Consider the following 19,973-nt stretch of genomic DNA (forward strand, 5'->3'; position numbering starts at 1 on the left):
AGTTTAACAAGCCAGAAAATGCTCAAACTAGGCAGCTATATCAAATAAACAGAGGAAAAATACTTAAAATCTCAAAAGTGGCTCCTTTCTTCTCTCAGCGTTTTCTCCTCTTGGTGGGTGCTTCACCAACAGCCAACAAGCCTGAAAAGACGCCAAAACCATGAGGCAACTAGGTTTTAAGAGAGGAAGATGAAGGAGTTTTGGAAATGACCCCTTTTGGCCAATAAAACTACAGTTTCAAGTCAGTAACCACTCCCACGGGGGGGCAGGTAAGCAGCTCAATGTTTTTCACTGCCACTGATCAACAGAGAGACTTTCCTTTAGCCCAAGCAAAAATGGCCTCACAGAAACTTACAAAACAGTTCAAGAGCAGCAAGCCTGTAACTTGAACTTTTTTAAATCTCAGAAAAGTGGAAAAAAGCAAGATTTTGTTTTTGTTTTTTTCAGAGATAGCAGAGGTTCACAAGTAATATCAAGTTATAACAGTGCTGTAAATGACCCCACACAAGAGTGCTGGGCCAAAGACAGAAAATATGCAAGTTTTGAGAAAAAAAACGATTTTAAAATTAAGTGCAAACAGGAAATTCAGTAAACAGCTTTTGGTTGTGCTCTAAATACAGCTACTAATGCAGAAATCAAGTTTAACAAGCCAGAAAATGCTCAAACTAGGCAGCTATGCAGAAAAACTTATCAAATAAACAGAGGAAAAATACTTAAAATCTCAAAAGTGGCTCCTTTCTTCTCTCAGCGTTTTCTCCTCTTGGTGGGTGCTTCACCAACAGCCAACAAGCCTGAACAGATCAAAATAAATCAGGGGGCATCCGGATTTGAACCAGAGACCTCTTGATCTGCAGTCAAATGCTCTACCACTGAGCTATACCCCCTCTTAGGGACATTCCTACTCTGTGTACTCATTTCATAATAAAAAATAGATCTGTAAAATGCAGTAGATACTCCCATTAGCTAAGTACCAATGGTCTTCAAGATTTCTAGGCTTGCAGCATCCCCCAAAACACTGCACACACATATGACAGATTCATGTCGTTATACTGTAAGAAACATTTTGTCTGCAATTGATAGAACAACATAGTCCGTGTGTGTGTGTGTGTGTGTCTCTATCTGTTGTTACACACACACACACACACACACACACACATATATATATGCACGCACACACACACATATATATATATATATATATATATATATATATATGCACACACACACACACACACACACACACACACACACACATGCTTCTCAATGAATTGCCACTCTTAGTTATTTCTGAAAGGAGTAATGTTCATGATCACACAGTACTCCGCATAATTCACTTTAGTAACTTACTAAAATACAGAGTGAATACTCTCCATAAGTACCATAATCCTCAAGGTGCCCCCATATATGTGTGTGTGTGTGTGTGTGTGTGTGTGTGTATATATATATATATATATATTTCACATACACACTCACATTCATACAGGGTTCACGAAATTATATAACCTGGTATTGATAATATACCGTGCTCCACCATGTCCATGTTGATATATATCTTGCTGAATTAGTACTCTTATTTTCCGTGCTGCATTAAGTCCATTTATTGGCAAACGTTTGTGTTGTTCCAATAAGTACAATGCAGAGATATGTCATTAAATGAAACCACACATCAAGCACTGTACTAAAAAAGTAAACATAAAAGTTATTTGATTTGTAAGCTTTTGAGACAGAAAATGTGTGGGATGTGAGGACCGCAGTTGTTGTTCTTTCGGCTTTTCACGGTTAGGGGTCGCCACAGCGGAACTCCGGTCCGCTGATGATTAGCAGTACATTATTTTACGTGTGCAGGAGGTGCCAGCCAGGTCGACCCCAACCATTCTACGCATGTCTTTTGAACGCCACTTGACAGCGAGGAGGACCTACAGGCTCCACACAAAAAGCGTTTTAGCGGAGAATCGAACAGAAGAACTTGTTAATGTGAGGCAGTAACGCTACCACTAAACCATAGCGATGTGAGGTTTACAGATGTTCCCTCTAATGTTCAAACTTTGTATTTTGTACCCATATTTCCAAGGAAATTTTACAGTAATAACAAAACATATTTACCGTGTAAGAATTCTTCAGAAAAAAAATAAACGTTCGTCAAAACAGTTTAAAATATATGGCAGTTAATAAAACGGTCAGAACACTTCAGTAAAAAAAAATGCTAAATACCATAAAACTGTTTACTGTGTTAAAAATAACAAAGTAAGTGACAGATGGCAAACGACAATTCCTCCGGGACAGTGTAGCAATACTTATGGTTTAATATTAGTAATTTAACCAGCTCAGCTTTCTCTCAGCTCCACTTCCTCCTGAATGTTTTCAGAAATAGTGCTGTACAGAGGCAGTGTCAAACAGCAAGAACAAAATTGTTCCTATAAAGTAGTTGTTGTAGAGGGGACAGTATTTGTTAGAACACATTTACAGTGCTGCCTTCCTCATTTGAGTTCCGTTCTTCTGTTTCTATAGTTGTAGAGTTGAATACAGATTTGTTGAGTCAATGTATCTTAAAATGGTGAAGTCTTGTTATGGGTGAATGAAGATGGTCTTATGGATCAGAGGTAAGAATAAACTGAATATGTGGTTTATTTGGAAAGTTATTTTTTTAAAAAGGTGGAAATATGCTGATCAACTTGAAAGAAGCAGTGGAACAAAAAGTGATGTGATACCTTTTACTGGATCAGTGTATATTTTACACTGTAGCTTTCTGATTAATAAGATCACTTCCATGTAAAACGTTTAACAGCACCTTTGTGTTATAATGTTTTAATAGTTACTGTGGTGTTGTCATAGGGTGAAGATATATATATATATATATATATATATATATATATATATATATATATTAGTGTGTGTGTGTGTGTGTGTGTGTGTGTGTGTGTGATGTGATGCAGTGGGGTCCAGTGGTTGAAGGTAAGATTTTCTGTGTCATCTGCAAGCTAAAAAGAATGTATGTGTTAAATCTGGGTAATGGAGTATGGTGCAAAATACTGCAGTAGACTCTACTTAACACTTCATAGTCTCTGCAGTAGCTAATCATTTTTGGTCTGCAAGAAGCTGTAGGACTGTGTTAAATTTCAGTGGGCTCAAATAGACTCATAAATCTGGAACTGGTTTTACATAATGTTGCAGTACTGCAAAAGCCTTGTACTAATGAAAACCGTTGGAAGCCACATTTGAGATTCATCAGTTGCACAGATGTCATTTTAAAGCCTTGTAGCTGTCAAATGCAGATGGTATGCAATTGCTAGATCGTATTCCCTTTTATTTCTAATAGCAGAAGTTGAACAGATGGCAGGAGTTTTATGCCTTCTGTAGTACAACATGGAGCAGAGTATGTGTTTATGTATAAACTGTCTAAAGAGACATCTTCTTGTAATCTTATACCAGCATCTTAAGGACTTTATTTACACTTGGATGCAAGCTAACAAAAAAAAAATGCAGTCAAAGTGTGTGCTCTTTGTATGACAGTTAGTTACAGATTACACTTCCTGTCAGACACAAACTGCAGATTATAAAACAGAATTTAGGGCTTGATTGAAAATCTGTTCTGTAATATATGCATATTTTTTCTGTTTTTGTGCTGCTAATAGCCTGTTGTTGTAGCAGTGAAACTTGTATGCCTTTGTATATTTACTTTTCAACTGATTTCATAATGCTTTTGTCTGTGGTATAATAACTCTTGCCACTGTTAACATGCACACAGTAATTGCATGTTAACAACCATAAACTAAGAACGTATATTAAATTAGTGGTACAAAGTACTATATGTATGTCATAAAAGTCTTTATAAAGCTTGCATGCTTTGTACAAATTTATTGTATAATTGTATAATAAGTGCATCCATTGTTACATTGACTTGTTTTGTGAAAAGCTTCATTCATTCTACACAGATTTGCCTTTGCTGCACTGCATTTCATTCATGTTTTCTAATGTGTAAGCCCATATGAACTATTGATTTGTAGTGCTTTTGGCTTGGGTCATAACTGAAAAACTAGCACTAAAATGTCACCTATCAAATCAGTGGATCTGTCCCTGTACATATTCAGGATAAATGCAGCTGGTATCTTAAGCCATTTCTCTTCATTCAGAATCCTACACCCAACAACTTCACCAATACTTGAATTTGTCTTGCTTGCATCTCCCAGCTGTATATATTGTATGATAGTGCTCAACCTCCATCTCTATACTTCTAATATAAATTGTATGATAGCATACACACGCACTATTTATTTATTTATTTATTTATTTATATATATGTCTCTGAACCTTTTTTACACCCCACCTTTTAACTACAATATTAATATTTTCTGCTCTATCTTGTTCCATTCCTCATCTCTATTTGTTTGAATCTCTAAGCAGTAATCACACAGTCTGTTATCAGTGTGACAAACCCACTAATATTGTTGTATTTCGGATTTTCCCGGTTAGGGGTCGCCACAGCGTAACTCTGGTCTGCTAATGATTGGCAGTAGATTTTGACGAACGCCGAGGTTCCAGCTCGACGTTCAACCTTCAACGAAGGCACGCCCATTTACGCATGTCTTTCGAACGCCCACCCAACCACAGGGAGTACATGCAGACACCACACAGAAGGCAATCCCCGCACTCCAGCCAAGAATCGAACGGGAGAACCTCTTGCCGTGAGGCAACAATGCTACTGCTGCACCAACGCGGATGTTCATATGTTCAGTATGCAACATCTACTAATGCATAAAGCATACACATAAGGCCATTTGGAGCTTTTTTTCCCGGGCCTCCACTGAAAATTAACTCCTAGCTAGTCGGACATTCCTGTTAATCAAATATCAGTAAATTAATAAAGTAGCTTTTATACTGTAATACTTGCCTGTACAGTCATATGAATGTAATCTAATTATCAAATGTATGTATAATTATTAACGTATGTTATTTAATGTCTGTTCATGTATATTACTGGATGTCTTTTTAAAATGTTTGTAATATGTTGGAGTTTTTCTCCCAGGTCCTTTTCTGAAAAGGTTTTTTTAACTAAATCCAATAGACTCATACCCATACCCAGTAAACAAAAGAAAGAAAAATAAATAAATTAAGGTTTCCAGGACCAGTCTACCTACCCCATTAAGAAGTATATGTAAAATAAATAAAAATAGCTTAACAGTAAGGATCTTTCCCAGCATCTCCAAAATGTTATTGGGGTAGTTTTGATGACTAGATTCAATAATGAAATAATGTTGATGGTACAGATCACTGTGTGACTGACTATAATGTGACATTTGCTGGGATTGTAGACTGTCACCCAGAATTTATGCTTCCTGTACCTGTTGTGACCATGGATATGTCAATTGAGCAAGAGCTTTGTGAGGCAGGATAGCAACTGTTAACATACAGAGGATTATGATCAGGTCTCTGATCATGACCATGTTGTTATATCTATGCTTAAGACATGGATGTCTAGAACATAAAAAAAAAACTGAGTTATGACCAGAGAAACCCAGTCATAATTCTTTGTAGTACATGGACCTTTAGCTGTTCAGCTGTGCTACATGTTACAGAAAAAAGTGTAGGAGCATGAACACTTTCAGCTTTCACATAGGCAGTAGCCAGAATCTAAGTGTTCCTCTGATGAACTGCTTTAAAAGTCATTAGACATTTCTGTTTGCCACACTAACACTGAAGTGTGTAACAAATTTTAAAGCTTTAAAAATGCTTCAAGATACTGTTTTACAGTGGCTTCTGTTATGTTCTAACACGAGATTAGACTGTAGCAGCTCTGAAAGGTGCTTAATAAAACTTTTTGTCAACTTTCCTATGTCAGAAAGGTGCTTAACAAAGTTTTCCTTTTCCCATATTCAGTGTAATTACAGTGCTCCGTGTATAGCTCTCTGCCACATTATACCATCCAGCAAGTCTCTTTTGAATTATGGACAAGCTGCAAATTTAAAGCAACTCCAACTCCCATGCACGTACAGAATGGTGCTCGGCCCAAAATACAAATCAATGAACAACAACAAAGGGCCAGCACTCAAAAACAGCTCTCCAACATAAGAAATTTAATTAAATATGGAATAAACTCCATATAAATCCATATGAATATTTTTCAAATGGCATGAGGTATAAAAGTATAAAAAAAGCATACAGATTTCGGCCCTCAACCTTCATCAGTGCAAATGACTATATACCATATATGTATATGTAGAGGCAAACATACCCCTTGCTACAATTCAATTGGTTATTATAACTGTTCATTAATTCCAGCAGGAAACAAAGCCCCTAACTTAATAATCCACATACGTTCCTTGTAATTCAGTAAAGAATGCAATCCCTCTTTCTGCATATTTTTCCCCAATACTTTGTCAATAATAGTTAATAAAAATTTGGCAGTAGTGTGTTTCAGACTGTGTTTATATAGGGCACTGGTGATTTTGGCACATCTGATTTCACTCAAATGTTCACATATTCTCAGTTTAAAAGGATGTGATGTTTGCAATACATAAAAAACAGAGCAAGTGCACCAGATCAAATGCACCACCCAGTCAGTACTGTAGTTACTGTAAACCAAAATATCAAATACTTTCGAGCAAATGGAAGAGGTGAAAGATTTTTCTTTGGGAACAAACTTGCAAAAACTGCAATGTCCACATGGATGACATCCCACTAGTTTGTTCCCATCCAGCATAAGCTGTGAATTGGTTTTGACCATACTAGTTCCTTTTTTATAATGGTTAAACCACCCCCCCCCCCCCATGGTTTTCCCTTTTCTATAGGCAAACCTACATTTTGTGGGTAACAGATCCTGTAGCCTGTCATTCATGTTCAATATATCCCAATGCTGATGTATAATTATTTGCAAAAAAGTAAGTGTTGGTCCCAAAATCCATAATAAATCTGATGGATTTCTCATGTAACTTATCCTTGACCCGATATTTTAATAATTCAGGTCTGTGGCCCTCATGGGTTGAAAATAGGGCCTGTTGAATTTTCCATCTGGAATAACCCCTATTACAAAATCTATGTACCATGTCCTTAGCCTGTACCTTAAATTCACCCACCGTTGAACATATTCATTTCAGTCTCAAAAATTGGGACTTAGGAATGTTATCAGTCATGTGTTTTGGATGGCACTGGTCGCATGCAACAGTCTGTTGAACTGGAGATTTTTTCTATAAACTAAACTATTTAAGGTTCCAGCATTCATTACAGTAACCTTAACAACCAGAAATGTGATAACCTTAGGATGATAGTCCGTAGTGAACTTTATACCCCACTTATTTTCGTTTAGATATTCCACACTTTCCTGCAAATAGGTCACATCTGACCGCCAAACCAGTCAACAATCATCCAAGTAATGGCGCCAAATGTCCATGGAACTAAGGAAAATGTTATGGCTTCCATCATAAATTAATTGCTCTTCTATGTATCCCATGAACAAATCTGCGTAAATGGGAGCAAAGGAATCTCCCATCGCAGTTCCTTACAATTGCAAATAACATTGATTATCAAAGTAAAAAACATTTTTCATAAGCACATGCTCTGTTAGACATAATAAAAAGGTATTAAATCCAGGACTGTACAAGGAAGCTCGTGTTAGCCAGTATTCCAAGGCTAGAAGGCCTGCCCAGTGAGGAATGTTGGTATATAATGCCGATAAATGCAATGTACGTAGCAACCAGCCATCCTCAGTCTGCATTTCATCAATGATGTTTAAAAACTCAGTGGTGTCCTGAATATGGGAACCCACGTTATTCTGCTCTTCAGTTATTCCCACCCACCCGCCCTGTCTTTGTTTTGGTGTTAATCTTAGTGGCATTGAAACTGCCCGCCCCTCAGCCTGCCTCTGGGCCCATCTCATTTGCTCACTCAACTGAGTGCAGTGAGATCATATTCTGATTTCAGGCACTCCTACTGTGTACAAAGAGAGCATCTGGGAAATAGAAAAAAAAATTAAGCTTATTTCCTGCCTTTCTTGTTAAGTGGTACAGACTATTTGTAGGCTTCTGAGCCCCCAAGCCCTTCTGTGTTTGAGGGAAGCCTTCTAGCTTGTTTTTTTTTTCTTGTAACTAGCCAGTTTTCTAGTTTCAGCACTCAAATCTGTTTCTTTGATCTCAGCACTTGTTCAGAAAAAAAAAAAAAATTTCATCTGCTTTTACTGTACTTGTGTTTTTACCTACTTCTTTTTACTTTTGCATCATCTTAAAATACTCAATTGTATTTATTACTGCTTGGTGTAACTCATTCTAAGCCTTTTGGTTTAAACACTTGGGCTTCGGACCAGTTAGTTGTTTTGCACTGAGAGGTTTGTGGTCTGCACTGTTGTGGCAGAACAGGTAGCTTACATCCTTCTAGGTTGAGAACTGCTGATTGAGGGCTCAGTGTCTGTTATTCTAAAAGTGTATTAATTCTGGTTTAAGCACTTGGGCTTTCAAGCCAGTTATTTTACATTAAGAGGGTTCGTGGTCTGCACTCTTGTGGGAGGAGAGGCTGGACTCTGCCCTTCTGAGCTGGGAATTTCTGGTTAAAGGCTTATAGTGCATGCATATCTGAACTGTTTCTTACTGAAGTTGGTGCGCCTTGTTTGCTGTGGCATAGACTGGATTCGGGCCTGCTGGATCTAGCTTTGTTTGTGTAACTTGAGCACTAATCCAGACATTCTCTAAAGTATTCAGTGGTATTTATTACTGCTTGGTTGTAACTTGATTAAAGTGTAGCTATCATTCAAGTCTTTTGGATTAAGCACTTGGGCTTCAGACCAGTTGTTTTACATTAGGAAGGTTTGTGGCAAGCACTGTGGTGGCAGGACAGGTAGCTTTCATCCTTCTAAGTTGGGAACTGCTGATTGAGAGCCCAGTGTCCAAGTGTATTAGTTCTGGTTTAGGCACTTGGGCTTCAGGCCAGTTATTTTACATTAAGAAGGTTCGTGGACTGCACTCTTGTGGGAGAAGAGGCTGGACTCTGCCCTTCTGAGCTGGGAATTTTCTGGTTAAAGGTTTATAGTGCCTGAATATTTGAACTGTATCTTACTGAAATTGGTTCACCTTGTTTGCTCTAGCATAGACTAGATCCAGGCCTACTGAATCTAGCTTTGTTTATATACTTGTTGTTTGTTTGCTTGTTATTTCCCTGGAAGCTAATTCACCTAATCGCAACTTCTCAGCTTCTGTGGATCACTAGTGATATCTGCATTGCTTACTGTACTTATTTCCTTGTTTCACTTGAAAGAAAGTTACTGTTTGTCGTTTTTGCATTTAGTTACTTGTATCACATTGCACTCAAGTTACCTGGCACTTGCTCACTAAAGCAATTATATAAGTCAGCACTAAAAATTAAAAGCACTACACCCTCACTCCCCACTGGCCCTTGTTTTCAATTAAGGATTTCCCAATATTATTCTAGCATGTCCAAAGGTCAGTTGTCAATCTCCTCTCCGGTCCAGCTGGTGAATCTGGGAATCTTGAGGCAATGTTACAACTGCCTCATGTACACAGACAACCCTCTCCTCCTCCCACATAACACAAATACCTGCGAGAGATGCAGCTATTTAGCCAAACTGGAGGCTGAGCTCTCTCAACTCAGGACTGGCAAGACCAGACAGGAGGAGAAGGCAACTACACACACCACAAAACCAGCCTCACATAATGCTACCACTCCACTGAATCAAACACATAAACACACAAAGACATACTCGGAGGCTCTGAGTAAAATTTACCTAAACAGCAGAGGCCTCCAAAGCAGACACCCAAACAACTGCTACCTCAAGACACCCCACAAGCAACACATAAACCACAAAAGCAGTGTGCAAAGCAGTCACAGCCCTTAAGGCCAAATACAACACCAAACATACTTGTCATAGGTGACTCCATAGTCAGACACACTGACGTCCCACTCACCAGGCTGAACAAGGAGAGGGTCACAGTAAGCTGCCTATCGGGCGCTAGAATCCGCCACATAACACAAGCACTCGGGTCACTCCACAGCAAGTACAAATATGACACAGTCATTGTCCATGCTGGTGTGAGCGACCTGAGACGTACCTCCCTGGACTGCATGAAAAGAGACATAGAGGAGCTCTCTGATTATGTAGCCCAGGCAGGTATGACCCTAACCCTGAGCAGTATCCTTCCTTCACCAAGAATGATGCCACAATATAGAGACAAGATGATCAGCTTTAACAATTGGCTTAATGTCTGGTGTCATTCAAAGGGGATCCAGTGTCTGTCTGCCTGGGATGACATGCTTGACAAGCCACGCTGCTTCGCAGGGACGGCTTGCACCTGTCACCCTGGGATTCGGATATTGGCTAAGGCTCTTGCCACCCCATAGTGCCTTTTAGGCAAGGCTCAAATTCTAAACCTACCACCCTAGAAAACAAAAATGGGAAGAAATTGAGGGTAATGCTGCTCAATGCCAGAAGTCTAAATCTCAAAATGCACGCACTCGAGGCCCTTCTCAGTATGGAGAACATCGATGTCTGTGCTGTAACTGAAACCTGGTTCAAGGCTCCTGAGAGCACCCCGGCACTATTAGGTTTTACCTCATATCATGCGTTCCGGCCCCAAAACCCGGACCACTCCACAAAAGGAGGGTGTATCCATATTCATAAAGGATACTCACACCTCCAGGTTGGTGGCAACGCATGAAGCTTGAAACCATCCAGGTGCAACTAACAATAGGCAAAACTGCTCTACAAATTGTAGCATGCTACAGGCCACCCTCTCAAACTCAGGAACCCCACACAGCCTTCCTGAAGACACTGGAGGGTATAAATGTATCTCCAAACACCATCATATTGGGTGACTTCAACTACCCGAATATAGACTGGGAACATTACTCAAGCCCTAACTTTCTAGCCCAACGGTTCCTGGAGTTCATAAATTCAAATGCCATGGAACAGCTAGTCACTGTTCCCACGAGAGGAGAAAATATACTAGATCTCATTGTCACAAACATGGGGACAAAATGCTCCACACCGGAAGTATATCCCTCATTGGTGAGATCTGATCATAAACTAATCTCACTGGAAATCCACATCCCTCCCCCACCCCCAACAAAAAGACCATAGTGAAGAACTTCTCTAAAGCAAACTTCACACTACTCAAGACTGGTGTGGTATCCTTCAAGGCCCCTGAGTCAGAGGAAACCACAACCCAAGCTGCGGAAGCCCTTACAAATGCCTTCTATGAACACCTCCAGGACTGCATGGATCAGGCAATCCCAAATAAAACCAAGACTCTTTCCACAAAGGGCAAACGTCCAGTCTGGTGGACCCCAGCCATTAACAAACTTTACAATAAGAGGAGAAAGCTATTACATGATAGAACAAAATCCATAAAAGGGAAGTCACCCCTGATCATTATTAGTAAAAAATTACGAGCACTCATAAAATCAAGTGAGGCCAATGTTGAGAGGAAAATTGCCATGGTTTCAAATGACAATCATAAGGCCTTTTTAGCTATGTTAGGAACCTGGGTGGAAACTCACAGATATGCTCAGAATTAGTCCAAAATGATACAAAAATCACTGAACCCACAGACATTGCCAACATACTGGCAGACAGGTTCAGTGCAAACTTCACCCCTCTCCCCTAAAGGAGAGATAACTATCCCAGCCGAGTGTAGCCTCCCGGACATCTCAAATGCGCAGGTGAAAGCTGCTCTCTCTAAAGCTAAAAACACAGCATCAATGGGACGGATGGTGTCCCCGGCTGTGTGCTACACGAGCTAAATGAGGAATTAAACCCGCACATAAGGCAGCTGTTTAATCTCAGCCTTACCACAGGATACGTGCCCAAGGAGTGGCGTGACGGCAACTGTGGTCCCACTCCACAAAGGTGGCGCCTCACGGACCCTGGTAATTACCGCCCCATAAGCTTAACAAGTCTAGTCTGCAAAGCTATGGAGAGGATCATAATGGAGCTCATAAACAAAGATATAGGGGACTTGCAGACATTGGACCCGACCCAGTTTGGCTTTGTCAAGGGAAGATCATGCCTTTTGAACTTGGTCGACTTCTTCGAAATAGTCACCAAGGCCATTGATGAGGAAAGGCAGTCCATACAGCCTACCTTGACCTTGCAAAGGCTTTCGACACAATACCCCACTCGGGTATTGTAGAAAAACTTACCAGCTTAAATGTAAACCCATATGTCACAAGATGGGTTGCAAACTGGCTTAAGGACAGAACCCACAGGGTTAGAGTTGCTGGCGCTGTGTCAGACTCCAAGCCGGTCACAAGTGGTGTCCCACAGGGCTCGGTCCTTGGCCCCCTATTCTTTGCCATCTACTTCTCAGAAGTACAGGCCAACATGGGAGGACTTTGGCTGACAAAGTTTGCAGATGACTGCAAACTGGGCCCCATAGTGGAAAGTGCATCGGACACTGATATCCTTCAGAAGGGACTCACGGAAACAGATAGCTGGTGCCAGAGCCATGGCCTGAAGTTAAACGCCAATAAATGTATAGTCATACCCTTCGGGAAAAACAAGGTAACCCCAAGCTACCATATAGGTGGCAATCCACTAAGCACAGAAGAGGTTATCAGGGACCTGGGGACCCAGGTTGACAGTGGGCTTTCTTTTGACACTCACATTGCTAAAGTGGTTAGAAAGACCTTCTACATTGCCCACCTGATCATGAAGGGATTCACATCCAGATCTAGTGAGGTCATTGTTCCTTGTACTCTTCACTTATCAGACCAATGATCGAGTACAATGCCCCATTCGGGATGTATCTCACCCGACATCTGCAGCAATTGGAGAGACCCCAAAAGTTCCTCACCAAAAGGATAAAGGGACTCCAAAATCTGTCATATGCTGCCAGATTGAAGAAACTCCAGCTCTATTCAGTCGCATACCGTCTGCTCAGAGGTGACATGTGCCTGACATACAAGGCCATGTCCAACCCGGAATTAATGGACATGCTCCACCTCAAAAATCCAAATCCACCAAAACCACTAGAGCAAGCGACTTAAACCTTAGCACGGATATAAATAGGGCGTGCTGGAGGGATAGATTTATCACTCAGAGACTCCCTATGCTGTGGAATAAAATCCCGGTCCATGTGAGGCAGAGCACCTCGCTGACTCTGTTCAAGAGAAATCTAGACCTGTGGATGGGAGATCGTAGGTTTACCCCGGGAATCATCTCTGGGTCACTGCTGGACAGAGGCACAACAAACTAATGGGCACAGTATTTTTTCATATAAGGGGTGGCGTAAGCCACAATAATTTGGGCTAGGCTTATAAATGCCTTAGGGCAGATAGCCTAGTATAAACCTATGAACCTATGAACCTATAAGAGGTTTTAAATATCTTGTCAAAAAAGCTGAAAGGGGTTCAGTTAAAAAACCCCTTCCTGAAACTATTAAGTCTCCCTGGAGGTTTTTCAAGATTTTTGTGGATCTTTGGTAGCATATAGAAAATTTGTCTAGTGGGGTTTACCACTGTCAAATGATATCTCTTTGCCTCTGTATATACATACAGTGGATATAAAAAGTTTACACACCCCTGTTAAAATGCCAGGTTTTTGCGATATAAAAATATTAGACCACAATAAATAATTTCAAAACTTTTCCCACCTTTAATGTGACCTATAACATGTGCAATTCAATTGAAAAACAAATCTATTAGGGGAAAAATATAAAAAGTAAAAAACGTACAGTATGCTGGTAGCATAAGTGTGCACACCCTTAAACTAATACATGCTGTCAGTTCTTCTTTAAGTGGTGCAGCTATTACCTCTTCAAAGAAGGCCAAGAGACTCAAAGGCAAGATATCCCCCTTAACAAACCCATATTGTTCCATATCTAACAAAAGCAAGTTCTGTAAACTCTTCTGGATAAATGCCACTCCTATCTTTGTTGATGATTCTACAAATACTGGTTCAGTTAACGAGTCTTAAATTGGTTAGATGTGATGCCACCCCCTCTCTTTTGAACTAAATACTACTACAAGGTCTCCATAGGTAACAGATGCATCCACATGTGAATACTTTGTGTAACATTATTGGTAGGGGTTTAGTTAGGTTTTCCTTGATTGTTAATAAAAAACTATAGAAAACTACCAGTTATGTTGTCTGGTCCCATATAACTTGAGTTTGTTTTAGCTGCAGTTATACAAATAATGTTTCCCTTTGTCTCTAAATGTCTATACCAGTTTGATTTCTTTGATTATTGTGAAGTTTGCACAATTTTTTCAACTAAAACATTCTCCCTGTCTTGTGATTTGATGATCATCGTGTATTGATAATATGCTGAACTCTCAGATTTTTTGTATTTTTTATGTCCAGGGGGGGGGGGGTCCCATCTTAGATTATTCACCCCAGTGTGTCCAATGACCATGTATTTTTTTAATTACCCATATAATTTTAACCTAGTAGAACTGTTCGTAATTTTGTCAAATTTAATTTTATTAAGTTTTCAATACAAAAAAATGTGTTCGCCAGATAGCAAAATATAGTAAGACAACTTGTACTGATGAACAACGAATTAATGGTAAACAATTTGCAGCATATTTGAAATACATATAAGTTACTTAAGTACAGTACCTGAGTGTAGCATAAAAACCCAGGTCTATTTTACTTCTGTATGATGTTTTCTAATCTGTGAATTGTTCTTGAACTTGTGAAACGGCTTGTAAGCATTTACATATTAGGGCTATATGGGGGAAATCTAGTCCCCCACAGGGTCACATGTTATTTGCAAAGTCCAATAAGGTATGTGTCTGCTTTATGGGGTCAGCAGTTACTGGGATGTTTTTGGGGGTTGCTAGGCCACAGTGTCTACCTTGTGGGCTTTCTAGTCTGACTTGATTCACTTTAATTACATGTTTATGGATTCTGTCCACTGGTTTGGTGCATTCACTATGTATGTGTGATTTACTGTAGTCCTAGAGATGCCAACAAGTAGTACTTTAAATAATATGGGAGGTGGCGGGAATAGGCACTGATTTCTGCTACGCACAGTAATGGGGGGCCCTGGACATATTCCTTAGTGGACATTACATAGTGGTTGAATGCACCACTTATGTAGTGCTAGGCCTTCCTAGAGTAGTAATCATTCCATTTGGTTGTAACAGTTAAAATAAGTAGAAAACGCCACCACTATGCCACTGGTGAACATTCTAATGTATTCATCACACAGGAAGACAGAACTGAGTGATGAGATCTTGGTTGTCTCTGGATCACATATTGCAGCCTGTGATTTATATATATATATATATATATATATATATATATATATATATAAAACATAATTTCATAAATCGCACCTATGATGTTTACTGTGTATTGTGCATATAAGTGAATATCCATACCTGTATTCATTCATACTGTTAAAATGTTCATAACATTCTTTCCATAGCAGAAGGTTTAGGTAAAGGTTGTGCTTTTGATTTCTTAGGTTATTTCTTGGCAGTTGACCTGGGTGGATCATTTTGTAGTCTAGTCAAAAGCAATAACCACTGTATGTTACCTCTTTCCATACAGGCTTGAGAGACCAACCTAGGGGACAGTTTTTGTGATTTCTCATCCATTCAACCAAGTAGTGTTTAAAAAGAGTAAGGGAACTACTTTGTCTAATATGGAGGGAGAGCCTATTCCAGAAGAGCGTCTTTCAGAGAAGTATCTATCCCTCCAGACATTTCAGTATATACTGCAGTGGAACTTTAATTTTGTGGTGTGGGTGTTTTGTGGTGTTATATGTTTTGTGAACATGTAGAAAATACAATGACCTTATAAGGTGATGTCAGAACAGAGGAGGCCATATGAGACTAAAAACAGGGATAGGGCTTTAAGACGTTCTGCATAGAACATGGAACTTAGGCTCTTGATTTTCTTAGCTAAAAAATGTTGTGATCTTTTGAGTCAGACCATGCATTTGGTCAGGTACATGCAGAAGGGGGCATTATATTTAACCATGGGCTTAATGTAGGGGGAGGAGAAGCGAGAGATGATAACATTCATGGATCTAGAAACTATAAATTTAATAATTAGCTGAGCTATATAAAAATATTTTAATGACTATGAAGACATGGTGGTTAAAGGAGAATTTCTCAAGAGAAGAGCATAGATCTACAATAACTGTATTGATTTTGAGGAGAGTTTTTTTCTGTGTGACAGATACATGGATGCTAGTGTTTATTAAAGGACATGGTACTATACTTTTTAGCATTTAGCCTAAGGGCATGGTCCTGGCAGGCACCATGTATTTGCGCATGACAGCCCCTACTTGTTGTATTCAGTGGTCCACCCTAGAGCTGATGATGATGACTAGTTTGCAGTCATCTGTAGACATGGTTAGCCAGAGACCCTTGACATCAGCCTGAAGATCAGGGAAGTAGATCCCTTATAGGAGGAGTCCTAGTATGGAGCAATGAGGGATCCCACCCCAACTGGTAATGAGCTTTTTGGAAGAAGGGATGCCCTCAATTATTATTTTGATGGCTTCTGTTTGTGAGCCATTGTGCTATCCAACAGTTTACATACAGATATACATTTAGTTTGATTAGTTTCTCAGTAAGTCTGTGTGTCAGATGGTGTTAAAGGCCTTTTCCAGGTCATTGTATACTGTGTGTACTGTTTGCCCTCATCCATGTCCTTGGTGACTTCTTCAAAGAAGTTCACTACATACATAGGTAAGATCTGCCCCATTCAAACCCAAACTGGTATGGGTAAAGGGATTATTAGACTGCCTTTTCCTTTGTTTATGGGGTTCATAATAATGCATTCTATTGTTATGGAAATAGGGATGGCAAGACTTAGTGGTCTGTAGTTGCTTGGATGTGTGTTGGGGCTGCCTTTATGAAGGGGATGACCAAAGTTGTCCTCTAACCCTCAGACATGAATCCATTTGAAAGGCTGAATTTGAAATGATTCCGGAGTGGGTTGAGAAGACAGTGTTTCATGCTGACAATGAAGCATCCTGGTACATTGTCAAGCCCTACAGATCTATTTTTACCTCCTATAGTACCTTTAAGACTTTTTTGGATGTGATTTTTTGCAGGAATAGACCCTCTGTAATCTGGAAGTAGCTGATGAGGGTGACAGGGAGAAGTTAGATTTAAACTTGTCAGCTAATGTGCTTGCTTGCTGTCAAGGATTGAGTGGGTAGTATTTTTATGAATCTGTTCACATCTAGGCAGGGCATTGTTCTTAAGATTTCTAACGTAGTTAAATAAAGACTTACTGTTGTCTTTGCTAGTGGTGGCAATATGTAGTTGATACTTTGCCTTTGTGGATTTAATTTTATTTCTAATTTTATTGTTTTAACTCATTGACTTCATTTTTTAGGATGTGAGGTTTTCAGTTTGTTTCTAAAGATGAGGATTCCCCCACTTTGTTATATAGTTTGTTTATACCATGGGTCCATCATACCATGGGTCCATCATGTGTTTTTTTTCCTCATTGTGGCATTGTATTTGTGACTGATCAGAGCTGAAGTCTCAGTAGAGACAATGAGGAGAGCATATAAGCTCTCTGCATATACATTGATGTTTGCTACAGGGTCCTCAAGTGAAGGGGCTTTTGAATCACATCAGGTCATCAGCTCATTGCAATAAGTTTGCTTTAGCGAATCCTTAAAGATAGTAGGGTTTGTAGGTGTGTTGGGTTGGATTCTAATGGTGAAGACCGCCAAATAGTGGGAAGACTTGACCTGTAATAGGGTAACTGTAGGCACAAAGCACAGTATTGCTATGTTTGTGATGACTAAGTTAAGTAAATGTGTCCCCTGGTGTAGAAGAGAATTATCTGAATAAATTACTTCATGCTGATGAAATCTAAAAAATGTTGTGCATATTTATTTGCAGTACTGTAGGTCGTCAGATTTATAGACAGGTAGTTGAAATTTATGTTTAATTCTATAGTAGAGGTGTCAAGGTTGTTTAGATATGACTAATATAAAGTGGGTGTCATAGAAGGGTTTTTTGATTAGCCAGACTGTGGTATGAGTACTGTTGGTAATTGCTAGAATATAGGCGAGTTCCAGGTTGTTGTCTTGGCTAGTAAGTGTAGCTGTGATGAATGTTTGAAGGCGTATATACAAACCACTGCCTATAGTTGAGATGTTCTTGCTGGCAGGTTTAAATGAGTGGTAGGCACTGAATGCTGGTAGTGAAGGTGTGTTTTAAGGGCATAGGCACTGTGTTTCAATGATGACACAGATGTCTTTGTTTTCTAGGGGAAGGAAGGCTTCTAGAGAAAGGAATTTTTTTGTTGATGCCTCTGGTGTTGAGCAACACTACTTTTAATTTAGCTAGGTTAGGCTCTGCTAAGTTGGTAGATGTAACAGACTGATATTGTCGTAAAAAAGCACAGTAGGGGTGGAGAGTTTTCACCAATATATGAAAGGTTCAGGCCATCTGATTTGAAGCAGTTTAGAGTGCTGACAATCTCCATGGCAGACACATATTGGAACTCCTCAGAATGACACATAAACTCATTGGAACTCCTCAGAATGACACACAAACTCAGCCAGTCAGTAAAGTCCATTATTTTTGTTCATACTGAGGCAACATTTTTAGTGAGGGTAGGATGCTGCTCAAGACTAGCTGTATACCAGTCTCTCTGATACATAATCTGGGAGCTACACTATGTTTTTCTTCATATAATCCATGGATGTATGTCTCATGTCTTCTGCACCCACATGTCCAGTAGCCATGTCTTTTCTGTACTTGTGGTGAAGGGACTTTAATGCTCTAGTAACATGACATATCCTGACACCTGAGAGGCACCTCACTGTCATTCATTCCTTGCTCAACTTGGTGAGCGGTGTGTCTTTGTGTCTCACTATGGAGTCCTCTGTGACTAGGGCATTCTCATGTGAACTAGCTGATTGAAGGGGCTTTAATGGCTAAGGGGGCCAACTGGGGGACCTCTTCTGGCAGTGCTTGTGGCAGAAAATGTTGCATGCGCAGGTGGTGAAGTGAGGTATGCTGCTGAGGAGATTGAGTGTCAGGTTTGTACCTCAGCCCTTTGAGGCGGGGGAAAGATTTCGTAAGTACCTGAGTATATGAAAGTCGTACCACAAAAGGAGGTAATCCTGTGGCTGCCACTATTGATCTGAGGGGTGGATCTTCTAAGTTCTTATGAACTTTGGGAATCCCAAAGATCGATGGTATTTTAGGTTTGTCTATTGTTAAAAAATTAAGTACTTCCACAGTAATATTACCTTCGTCCAGTAACATAAAATCTATTCTCCTATTTGCGACATTGATCTCATTTTTAGAAATTCTGGCGTATCTGTCCGTATCATTTAACATATCTAACATTTTAGCTGAGTAAAGTATACTGTCCATAAAAACCACCACCCCTTCCTTGTCAGGCTTCATAACCCTAATATACTTGTTGTCTTTCAAGGAGGTAAGTAACTGGTGTTCTTCTTTCGTAAGGTTGTAATACTGTCTCCCTTTCTTTTGATTTAACCTAATCTCCTTCTCCACTTGTGTTTCAAAGCTTTTTAACTGTAGATGTGGGGAGGTTATTATACTGTTCTTCCTAATCTGGGTATTCGTATTGTTAGTTCCTCCTTTCTTATTGTCAAACATCAACTCTAGATTCTTCTTCCGAACAAACATCTTTAGGTCAATAAGGGTTTTGTGAAGTGTTGCTAGTAGAAGTAGGAACAAATTTTAAACCCTTACAAAATAAATTAAAGTGAGTATGTGTAATTTCTACTGCACTATAATTGTAAATGCTAAATTGCGATGTACATGCCTGTTTCCTTCAATATCAGTTGTATTCTCATCTGTACTAGATTGAATATTCAGTGGCCCACTCCTATCTGGGCTCAATAAACCCGCCTGTTTGGGTACCCCCATCAGTTGTTAAAATAATAGTTCACTGGTCCCTGTCTTTTAATCCTCTCCGACCTCCCAAGTTCCAGGAACTCCCGTGGGTTAAAAGAGTTACTGGACAAAGGTAATATTACTTTGGAACTATTTAATTTTTTAACAATAGACAAACC

The 19,973-nt window shown here is 39.6% G+C and overlaps 1 protein-coding gene and 1 non-coding gene across 3 annotated transcripts in view; one reads left to right on the top strand and one right to left on the bottom strand.

The window, feature by feature from the left end:
- Positions 1 to 812: 812 nt before the first annotated feature.
- TRNAC-GCA lies at positions 813 to 884 on the bottom strand. The gene has a single exon. It is a non-coding gene; the product is annotated as a tRNA-Cys (tRNA).
- Positions 885 to 1,839: 955 nt separating this feature from the next.
- Positions 1,840 to 19,973, top strand: part of LOC122809250 (oocyte zinc finger protein XlCOF6-like) — a 109,607-nt gene continuing 91,473 nt past the window's right edge. Inside the window, exon 1 of one of the 2 annotated variants that reach the window (XM_044080577.1) lies at positions 1,840 to 2,009. The gene's annotated coding sequence lies outside the window, so the exon portion shown is untranslated. Of the gene's footprint in view, positions 2,010 to 2,474; positions 2,601 to 19,973 lie in introns of those variants that run through there. The other variant, XM_044080576.1, reaches the window with a different exon arrangement.

The sequence above is a fragment of the Protopterus annectens genome, chromosome 8.part0 (genome assembly GCF_019279795.1).
Source record: "Protopterus annectens isolate FY-2018-M chromosome 8.part0, PAN1.0, whole genome shotgun sequence".
Lineage (NCBI taxonomy): Eukaryota > Metazoa > Chordata > Ceratodontiformes > Protopteridae > Protopterus > Protopterus annectens.